The following is a 7,030-nucleotide window of genomic DNA, read 5'->3' as shown; positions in this document are numbered from 1 at the left end:
GAGAGAGAGAGAGAGAAAGTGGGCTAAGGGGGGTGCGCCCCTGTCCTGACACTCCCCATGTAGGTAGATTCAATTCAACAAGGCGGGATGGTATCAGCTTTGCATATCCTGACCCAGAGGCCCTTCTACAGGATCCACTGAAAGTCAAGAGGAGCTATCTCCAAGCTTTGAAACTAACAGGGCATCCATCCCCTTAGACCTGTGGCTTGTATCTCCTTTAACCCTTGTACAGAGTCAGTCTGTTCATCTCATAGAAAGAGTCAGGAACTAGTCTGTGCTATCCATCTCGTCTGTCTAGTGCAAAGCAGAGTTGACAGAGGGTCTGTATTCTGTTGTCCAAGGTGTCTCCTCTGCTGCTTCTCCAGGTCCTGAACACATGTGCAGCATGCACATGCACACATGTGCCTAGAGGGAAAGGGTTGGAGACCAAGATGCCAGATCCAAACTCCTCATTAGGAACCCAGCAGAGTTTCTATTCCTACGCCCACAAGACAGCTGAGGTCCTGTTATGTCACAGATGATGGCAAGAAGACAAGACACAGCTCGGAATAAAGGACAGTTTACAAGTCCTATCATGGTGGCCAGATGATGCTGTCTGTGTACCTGTCCCTCCAGCCACAGCCCCCTCAGGCTGTACAAAGCAAGCCTGGTGGTATCTGGGTACACCATGGGACAAAAGCAAATCTTGAGCCTAGGGACTCCATATCTTTCATCACAGATTGTGAGCCCTCCCTCTTAAGGCCCAGAGTGCAAGGGCATCTCTGCCACTGCTGTTCATCATGGCAAATCCTATGCAGTTCAGAACAGACTCTGCTTTTAGGAGACAGAAATATCCCTCTTGGCCCATCAAGATGGCTCAGCGGGTAAAGGTGCTTGCCACAAAGCCTGATGTCCTGAGTTCAATCCTTACAACCTACATGGTAGAAGGAGAGAAGGGTTGTGCATGGGGGGGGGGTGCATAGGAGTTTGTATGCATGTTTGTACATGTGTGTATGCATGTATGTATGTATGCATGTGTAGGTGCATGGGCCTGTATGTGTATATGTATATGCATAGGTGTGTGTGCATGTACGTGTGCATGTGTGTGTATGCATGTATGTGTGCATGGGGGTGTGCATGGGGGTGTGGCTCCTCCGATATCCACATGCTGTGACACATATGTACATATACACATGAACATGTACACAGTAAATAAATAAAAATCTACCAAAAGATTTTATTTTAAATCAATATGAGACTGGTGGAGAACAGCTTCTTAGCACTCAAGAGCTTTGTAAATTGGGCAACTCATCCTGCACAAGACTCAGTTTCCCCATCTACAAATTGAGGACAATACTCAGCTGTCACATGACTGGAGAGAATAAATAAAATTTCAGTATACTTTTCTGTTGATGGGATAAAATACCATGCCTAGCGCATCTTATAGAAAGAAGGGTTTATTTTGACTAAAGGTTCTTGAGTTCAACATGGCAGGAACACATGAGGGACACATGAGGGACACATGGCAGGGACACACTGAAGCTGAGAACTCACGTCTTCAACCACGGCATGAAGCAGAAAAAGCAAAGCAGGGTAATAGAATCTCAAAGCGAGTTTCCCAGCGGTGCGCTTCTTCCAGCAAGGCTGCACCTGCTAAGCCCAGCCCCCAACAGCACTGCCAACTGGAGACCAAGGGTTCAAATACTTGAGTGTTTGAATACATATGTATATATGTATATGTATGTATATGTGTCTGTGTATATGTATATAGCAGTTTAGCAAAGACTTTGTGGTTTAGAGGTGGCTGTGTGGATCAGGGTGTTTGCTGTGCAAGCATAAGGACCTGAGTTCAAATCCCCACCCTCATGTAAAAAGTGGACTTGGTGGTATGGGCACATGTAACCTCAACACTGGGAGGGCGGTGGGGACAGAAAGATAGCTGACACTTGTCTGCTGCCACCCTTCCTCCTGAGAGATCCTGGCTTGAGGGAACAAGATGGAGAGTGGGCAGGACAGCTAATGTCCTCTGGCCTCTGTGTGAGCCTGTGTGCATGTGTATGTTGCACATACACTCCGTGAACATGCAAGACCGGATATGGTGCACACTACACTTGCACAGACTCACTCTCATTAAGATGAGTTGCCATCATGCCAATGTGAACATTTCACAAGGCTATTTTGTTTCAAGTCAGCGGCCTTCTTGGCAGATAAAAATGTGTGTCTTGATCCCATTAGCAGCATATCAAATCTGATCAGTTTTGATGCAAAGACTTACCAATGAGTGATTCAAAACTTTTCTATCAGGTTTTCTTAGATGGTTAAATCATCTGGAAATGCCACCCCTCTCTCCACATTTGTGTGTGCACGTGGGGGGGTTGTGCATGGGGGGTGTGCATAGGAGTTTGTATGCATGTTTGTACATGTGTGTATGCATGTATGTATGTATGCATGTGTGGGTACATGGGCCTGTATGTGTGTATGTATATGCATAGGTGTGTGTGCATGTGCATGTATGTGTGCATGTGTGTATGCATGTATGTGTGCATGGGGTGTGCATCTCTGTGTGCATTTGCATGTGTGTGCATAGAGGTATATGCATAGGTGTGTGTGCATGTGTGTGCATGTATATGTGCATGTATGTGTGCATGTGGGTGTATGCATGAGTATGTGCATAGGTATGTGTATGCATGGGTGTGTTACATGGGGGGTGTGCATAGGTTGTGTGTGCATGGAGGTGTGTGCATCTGTGTGTGCATTTACATGTGTGTGCATGGGGGTATATGCATGGGTATGTGTGTGCATGAAGGAGTGCGTAGAGGTGTGTGCACATATGTGGAGGCCTGAGGTCAACACTGGGTATCTTCTTCAATTGCTCTGCTCCACTTTATTTTTCAAGACGGGGTCTCTCAATAAACCCAGAGCTTGCCAATCCGCTAGGCTAGCTGGCCAACAAGCCGTAGGGGTCCTCTCCCTCACCAAGCACTGGGATTAATGCCACACTCACTTTTTTTCATAGGTACTGGGGATTTCCGACTCAGGTCCTTAAGCTGTGCAGCAAACATTTACCACTGAGCCATCATCCCAGCCCTCCTCTGGAGAGAACATCAAAAGTATCAATTCCATTGTATCCAATCCCAGCCCAAGCAGGGGAGCAGGGCTCAGGTACCTACTGTCTGAAACCTTCCCTGGGTGATGCGCAGCAGGGGCTGCTGCTGGCACTCACCCAAGGCTGGTGATAACTCACTCGACCACAACAATTTAAACATGCGTCTCTCCGGTGCTTAAGTCATTTTATTTGAGAGTAATTGGTCCAGCTCTGAAAAGGTCATCATGAATTTGCAGGTTCTGCATGAAGCCCCGGCAGGAACTGTGTCTGGGAGGGGGGTGGTGCGCAGAGAAGGGGGTTGAGGAGTATATGGTGTCTGTGTGTGTGTGGTGGTGGTGGTGGTGGTGGTGTGTGTGTTGGGCGGGGGGAGGTTCTTTAGCTCTGTCATGAAAGAGGCAGATCCTCTACACCCAGGGAGTTCTTGCCATGAACACTTGCAAATGTTCTCGGGCCTTCCCAGTGCAACCGCTGCCAGCATCAAGCATTCTGTAGGCACACTCAGGGTTGAAAATAGTTCCAGCCCTTGCTTTGCTCCCGGCAGACTAGATTAGAGGATTAACTCTTTGCCTCCTGGCTGGACTATGGGAACCCTCATCCCTTCCCCTCCTTCACTTTGGGCGTTCGATATGATCAATTGGAGCTTTCTTCTCCCCTCTCTCTGCGGAGCCATTTTTACCTTTGCTTTGATAGCATGACTAGAAGGAGAAACCGAGGCTGGCCCAGCCCTGGCGATGCCTCCTGCTCGTTAGGAGATGGCCTGCTCTCTGCAGGGTTGATCTTTGTGGGTGGACCTCTTCTTGCAGGTAGGGTGGAAAAGGGCAGGGACCAGAACCTCAAGGATTTCCATTCCAAAGTCTGAATTTGGAATTTGCTTTGAGCTAGCATTCAATCCCCTGACTCGTAAACATGCAAATCAGCCAGGTAATTGGGACACCTGAAGTCCATGTGAGCCCAATCTATCTAAATAATTCAGGCCGATAGTAAATTACCAGAAACTCAGTGCGGTGGGGTTCGCACACTGGGGAAGGCCTGCCAGTTGCCTTTGTTTCTAAATGGAGCCTGTGTTTTCCTCTTGACTTCCGATATTTTTTAAAACCCGCACCAGGCATCACCTAAAAGAACCAGAGGAAGGGGAGGTGTTTCCTCCTCTGACGAAAGCCCAGCCTTGAGTTGCCCCAGCTGAGCCCCATTCTGAAAGTCACTTGGCGTTAGGGCTTCCGAGAACCCAGGTGGCAGGTGGCATTTGATCGACCCTGAAGAAGCCTAGCTTCTAGCTAGATCCAGGGATGTGGATTTCAGGTCCACCTGGGAGTGCAGGAACGGTGATGACGTCAGATCTCTAGGGCTGAAGGACACTCCTGTTGGAAGGTGGATGACTGGCTGGCTGAGCCCCACTGGGAAAACTGGGTGCTGGAACCCATCGGGATCCCTCCCACCAGGACTGAGTGGCTTTCTAGATTATAGCTCTTCAGACAGGAGTGTGGAGGGTGCATAGGCATTTGGAAAAGCGGCCCTCAGCAACGTTAACACAACTTGTTTGAGCAACGACCTTGGACCCACCCAGACTCCATTTTTATCCCCCGAGCTCCCACCCCCATTTTCCACTTTTCTATGGCTGATGGCTTGAAAACAAGGTCTTTGTTTCTGGTCTAACCGGGTACCTGCTGTGGTGGTTCCACCCACAACACTGACTCACTGGCCTAAGCCTGTGACGTCACAAGCCCGGTCGCCGCGGAAACGGGCAATGAGGTCAGACAGCAGGGGTCTGATGGCTTTGGGCTGGGGTTGGAGGGGCCAGTGTTCGCAGAATGTAGCTTGAAAGGTATTAGAGGTGACACAGGGAAGGAAAAATGGAGCCAGCCAGTTTCCCCAAACCCGGAGAAGGCTGGGATTGTGCGATCCAGGCTAAGTGGATTAGCGGCCCCTGCCTGAGCCGTGCCCAGCCTGGAGCCAGCACTACATCCTGGAGCCTGATTGCCTATTCTGAGCTGGTTCGACTCGTAATTTGTTGGCTCAAAGGTCGGAATGGACTCCTAAGGAAGACAGATTTCCTAGTGGCCAATCCTTGGGGACTGAGCTCTCGAAACCAATTGGCCCAAATTTCAGCTGTGTTCAGGTTTTAAATTCCCACTGGGTTGAGAGTAGTTCACACAGGGGAGAGCAAAAGGAACATCAGAGGCAAGTGGCAGTTGGGGGGCTTTGTAGTTGGGGGAGATGTGTGTCCAGAAGGAGCAGAGGCCTCCCTACAGGGGAGACAGGGAGGGACACAGAGTTGATGGAGCCCCAGGAGGCTCCGGGAGCAGACACTTTATAAATCACCAGCTCCTTCGTAAAAATGGAGTTTAGCCTCCCCCAGCTTTGCTTTTGAATTTATTAGAGGTTTCATTTCCTTGGGTAATAATTCATTATCTCGTTCCCAGCCCAGGGAGCAGGTACCGGCCCAGAAGTGGCATTTACCTTCCTACCTTAAAGTGAAGCTTTTTTAGCTATGTCATCTTGTGATCACTCTCAGACCCAGCCCCTTGACAGCTGCTTCCTTCCCATGCCCTGGGCCCCGCAGGACTCCGGGGCAGGGCTGACCATGTGAAGGATGGCCCCAGCGGGGCTCCAAAGACTCCCTTACCTCCCTCCCCCTCCCGCACCCTGCACACTCCAGCCTGTCTTTCGGAAGCAGTGTGCTGTCTTTGGGGCCCTGAGCCTCTCTATTGTGACAGAGACAGCTGCAGACGGCAGTGAGATTGAGCTGTTCTTTCTGAGCCCAGATAACTGCTGCTGGGGGGGGACTCCTTGGAGAGCTGGGGGGGACACAGGTGACAGCTTAACGGGAAAATCTGAAAAAGCTATTTCAATCCCATCTCCATGTGGGAGACAGGCGGATGCCCTTCTGTGGAATGAAAGTTGCTCTCCTCCATCATCTTTGCTGAGGAGGGTCCAGAAGATTCTTATTGTTCACTAGAAAAGCATCCATCCTTTCTCAAACTCTGTCTTGTTTGGACTCTCTGTCTCTCTGTCTCTGTCTGTCTGTCTGTCTGTCTGTCTGTCTGTCTCTCTCTCTCTCTCTCTCTCTCTCTCTCTCTCTCACACACACACACACACACACACACACACACACACACACACACACACGTCTCCCAACACCCGATGAAATCACCCAATAGGGTGCACTCCTCCCTGAAGTTGGCCACCTGCCCTTGCTGAGTTCCTCCCACCCAGACTCATTTCTTCTCTGTGTTCCTGACCTCTGACCTGATAGATCAGTGAGCAAAAGCCACCTTGGGCCCTATTCACCTGATTGTCAGGTAGTCTGAGATTTCTATCACGTTTTTATTAATTCTTTGAGAATTTCATGGATGTGTACAATTGTCGTTTGATCAGATTCACCCCGACTCCTTAACTCCTCCCAGATCTGTCCCCTCCATCCTCTCTCTCTTTGTTCTAGTGTTTAACTGACTTCAATTTGCACTGCCTGTATATTCACGGGTGAGGGCCTATCCACTGGAGTATGGTTGATCTACTAGGGACCACATCCTTAAGAATATTGACTTTCTTTCCCCGAGAAGCCATTATCTGTCAATAGCTTCTCAGCTCATGAGCTCCATCCCTCCACCCCTTCTCTGCGGGGGTGTCCACTGGCTTGAGCCCCATCCTTCCACCCCTTCCCAGCAGGGGTGTCCACTGGCTTGAGCCTGTACACTGTTTAGTGTTGGTCCTCCAGGCTTCTGGTTCTTTCAGTCTTTCTGCTTTCTCGTCCTTGATGGTTTCTGTACTGTGTGTGTGTGTGTGTGTTTGTGTGTGTGAGTGTGAATGTATGTATGAGTGTGTGTGTTTGAGTGTGTGTATGAGTGTGTGCGCATGTGTATATGAGTGTGTGTTGAGTGTATGTTTGAGCGTGTGTATGAGTGTGTGAGTGTGTGTGTGAGCATGTGTGTGTGAATGTGTGTGAGC

At 49.5% G+C, this 7,030-nt stretch overlaps 1 long non-coding RNA gene across 1 annotated transcript in view; it reads right to left on the bottom strand.

Moving 5' to 3' along the window:
• Positions 1–5,706, bottom strand: part of LOC116077787 — a 14,745-nt gene extending 9,039 nt beyond the window's left edge. Inside the window, exon 1 of the long non-coding RNA XR_004113332.1 lies at positions 5,551–5,706. This is a non-coding gene — a long non-coding RNA (uncharacterized LOC116077787). The remainder of the gene's footprint in view (positions 1–5,550) is intronic.
• Positions 5,707–7,030: the final 1,324 nt, after the last annotated feature.

The sequence above is a fragment of the Mastomys coucha genome, unplaced genomic scaffold (genome assembly GCF_008632895.1).
Source record: "Mastomys coucha isolate ucsf_1 unplaced genomic scaffold, UCSF_Mcou_1 pScaffold5, whole genome shotgun sequence".
In the NCBI taxonomy this organism is placed as follows: domain Eukaryota; kingdom Metazoa; phylum Chordata; class Mammalia; order Rodentia; family Muridae; genus Mastomys; species Mastomys coucha.
Note: the sequence above shows the minus strand (reverse complement) of the source record. Positions and strands in the feature narration are given on the sequence as shown.